The sequence below is a fragment of the Poecilia reticulata genome, linkage group LG15 (genome assembly GCF_000633615.1).
Source record: "Poecilia reticulata strain Guanapo linkage group LG15, Guppy_female_1.0+MT, whole genome shotgun sequence".
Classification (NCBI taxonomy): domain Eukaryota; kingdom Metazoa; phylum Chordata; class Actinopteri; order Cyprinodontiformes; family Poeciliidae; genus Poecilia; species Poecilia reticulata.
The window spans coordinates 2,099,006-2,102,489 of record NC_024345.1 but is presented as its reverse complement, the minus strand read 5'-3'; the positions used below and the strand labels follow the sequence as shown (position 1 = coordinate 2,102,489).

Below are 3,484 nucleotides of genomic sequence, written 5' to 3'. Positions count from 1 at the left end.
TGGTGAATACTGGAATGAAGAACCAGGTCGTCTACTGTCGATGAGAGAACAGAGTTAGAGGCTGCGTAGGAAAGGGATCCGGAGGTAAACAGAGAGGGCTTACTTGAGCTGGGTGGATATGTGGCGTGAACTAGAAAACGTTGGAGAGCGGACAGGGATGGCGGAGTAGGTTCCGGTCTTGTACAATCCTTTCTCCGGTGAGGTTCGGACGTGGGTCTCCTGACCCGGAACACTCCGAAGGGGATTTCGCCGGAGAAGGATCCACGACAGGGAGAAGACGAGCACACGAGGGGTGGCGTCAAAACCGGCAACACCGGTAGCGTCGGGGGAAGACACAGGAGGCAGGTGATCCACAACGGGGAGACAGACTCACACAGACTCGGGGTAACTGGTCTCGGGGAACAACGGGAAGACAGCTGGATATCTGACGAGGGAAACAACAAAGTTAGCAACAACGAAGATCGCAGAGGGCCTTTCTCTGGAGCATTTAGTACCGAGGTGAGCAAACACTCAGGCGATGAGACGGAGTGGCGCTGCTGCTTATATCCAGGGCAGGAGCCTTCTCAACGAGCTGCAGGTGTGTGCCCGGGTTGAACTCTGCCGCTTCCCAGGGGTGGCACATAGGTRACCTCTGGTGGATGTCCAAGGAATAGCGGCTCGGAGACCAGTAAATAATAACTAAAGGAAATGAACTAAGGCACAAACAAGGGGAACAAACACAGACCCTGACAATCACGACATCACAACGTCACTGTGAATTCCTTCGCGTTACGTAACTGTGGTTTTCACAAATGTCGGCCACAGAAATCCGGAGGGACAGATCCGATTGAGTCAGAATACAGATTGTGGTTGAGCTCTTTGGGGGTGGGCGGGATAAAAAGCGGTTTTCAGAGACAAATATTTGAAACCCATATCAAACTCTGCCGCTCGCTTATTTCAAGCCGACCCAAGGACATGTTTTTCCCACCAGAGTCTAAAAAGTAATCATGTCGTTACCCATTGCATGCATCATTTGGATTTAGTGATAAATAAAAATTCCCAAACTCTGTCGTTGACTGGTAGAGGGATGTACCTACCCGACTAATGGCTGTTTGGACTTTCCTCCACAGCTGTGATCTCTCTCTCTCTTTCTCTCTCTCTCTCTCTCTCTCTCTCTTTCTCTCCAAGTGAAAACATGTCTAACTTGATTCCAGTTACTAGGTCATGGGATTGGGATAATAAGCTGTTGGTATTACGATCCTTGGGACGCGTTAAGGAATTACTTTGCATGGGCATTAAAATCTGGAAGTTCATTGTCGCCCTCTTATCTGGGAACAGGTCAAGAGGAAAACATCAAACTTCCTTCCTTACTTTTTCTCCAGCATCGCTCCCCAGCTCCTTCTGGGCGAACCCAAAATAAGCACAGGACATAAAGCGTACCTTGGGACATAGTTACAAACTTGTAACCGTACCTGGTAAGATGGTATTGTCTATGTACTGCTCACCTGAATGCAGCAAGTTGTCAGTCACTTCCTCTTGGTTCCGCAGTGCTGGTTGCATACTGGTTGTCGACAGATCGACTTGCATGATGTGAAACAACAAAGTGCTGTGTTTGTGGTGGTGTGAGTATGATGTGAAAATAACTCCTGTCTGCACCAGTAAAGATTCTCTTCCCTCAGCATGCAGCACGCCCGAAACCGAAACTGACCGTATGCTCGACTTTCTGATTTCAGCAAATATTTCTGATCATTTCTGACCAGTTGCGTTCTATCGTAGACCACTGGAATTTCATTCGTAGCTCATGTTAATCTTTAAGTATTACTTCACAGAAAAAGTAGCTTTCCTTGTCATTGAAAACTGTTTGTTTCTATACCTTTGTTCCCAAAATACATTAACTATTCAAACATGAAGAATATCTCAGGTGGCAATCGTGCTTCAAATGTGTGTCAACACATGGTTCACTTGCTTTCCTCATGCAGCTAGTGCTAGCTAGCTGCTTGACATGTTTATAAATACAACATTTTCGGTCTAGTTTCTTGTCCAAATCTTTTAGTACAATTAAAATTTGTAAAATTTTAATTGTATATCTTATATAGGAGCTTGTTTTAAATTAATAATTATTTAATACCTAATTAAAAAGTTGTAGTTCCACTGGCAGATTATTTCACTCAAAACAATATATTTTCTATGTTATAGGTGAAATAATTTGCCTGTGGAACTCGTACTTTTTCATTAGTATCAATGAGATTTCTTGTATTTCAAGTGTACTGAGATTCTTCTCCAGAAACTAAACAAAAAAAATAATAAATACTTGGTAAGATTTTGTGTTTTTGCAGTGTACGTGAAAACAAAGGATAATTTAGGAAACAGTCTGGCAGCAGCTGAAGGTCTGCATCTACGAAACAAATCTTTAAGCAGATAACTGAATTATTTCATAAACGTCTGAAACTCACCTTCCAACAGAGAGTGGGATCACACAGAAAGCAAAGCAAGCTGTACAAGTCCGCCTCTTTCATCAAACGTGCAGTGCAACCTCTAATAACTTGCTGCAACCAACCGTGCTTGTTGCAGCATCATTTTCCATTTATGCTGGAGTTTTGTCGCTCCTCGTGTGGGGACGTAATGCGACAGAAGTGACATTTCTCCCGATTCACGGGCCGTGCGAGCACTTTGCCAACCGTTTCTTGCCTCCTCATTGTGACAAGGTTTGATCGCAGTTTGTTTTGTTGTCACTCGGTTGCAGAGCCGCGAGGAGGCGGAGACGGTTCGGCCTGTACAAATGGGGGGATTTCATCCACGGAGGTGTCAGGGAGTTTAGCAAAGTGTAAAGTGCTTAAAGCATCAGGGCAACACAATCCCCTGCTGGTCACAGTATAAATCACCATATATTCTTATTGGTCTAAGCCCTTGTTATGAGTAAATACATCCACAGGCAATGGAGGCTGGCAAGGTTCACAGGAGATTCATCCAGCAATAACAGAGGGAAAGTCGCTGTGTGTGCGCGTGTGTGTGTTTGGGAAGCACACACCGCTTAGGGAGGCTAAGGAGAGGATAAGGAGATCAGCAGAGGGGGGAATATCATGCTTCTTAAGCATGTATACACTTTCTAACTTTTACTTTTTTTCACCCAAAACCTAAATAAATCCCCCACTCATCTGAGCATGATAGACTTCCCACTGCCCCCCACCCCTCCAGCCCCCGCTTCCCTCTCTGAATTTCCTTGAAATAATCAAATGTTATTTACAGACTTTTTGGCATTTTCACAACACCCTCAACCAGACAAATTTCAAAGAAAACCAAACAAATTTAATGACTGTTTATAATTCCCAATCAACAATGCTTGTTTACAAAATTTCATGCCCACTGTGTGGGAAAAGCTCGCCCATAAATTAACTGAAACCACACACAATCAAGCCGGGGTTTTTTTTTTTCTTTTCCCCCCAATCGCTGGCGCAAATTATTTGTTACTTTGACATCCACGTCTTTAATGGATAATTTTGGGGAG

At 44.2% G+C, this 3,484-nt stretch overlaps 1 long non-coding RNA gene across 1 annotated transcript; it reads right to left on the bottom strand.

The window, feature by feature from the left end:
• Positions 1 to 193: 193 nt before the first annotated feature.
• On the bottom strand, positions 194 to 732 carry LOC108166925 (uncharacterized). Its single transcript, XR_001777320.1, has 2 exons — positions 495 to 732; positions 194 to 424 (listed from the first exon to the last, which is right to left on the bottom strand). It is a non-coding gene; the product is annotated as an uncharacterized LOC108166925 (long non-coding RNA).
• Positions 733 to 3,484: the final 2,752 nt, after the last annotated feature.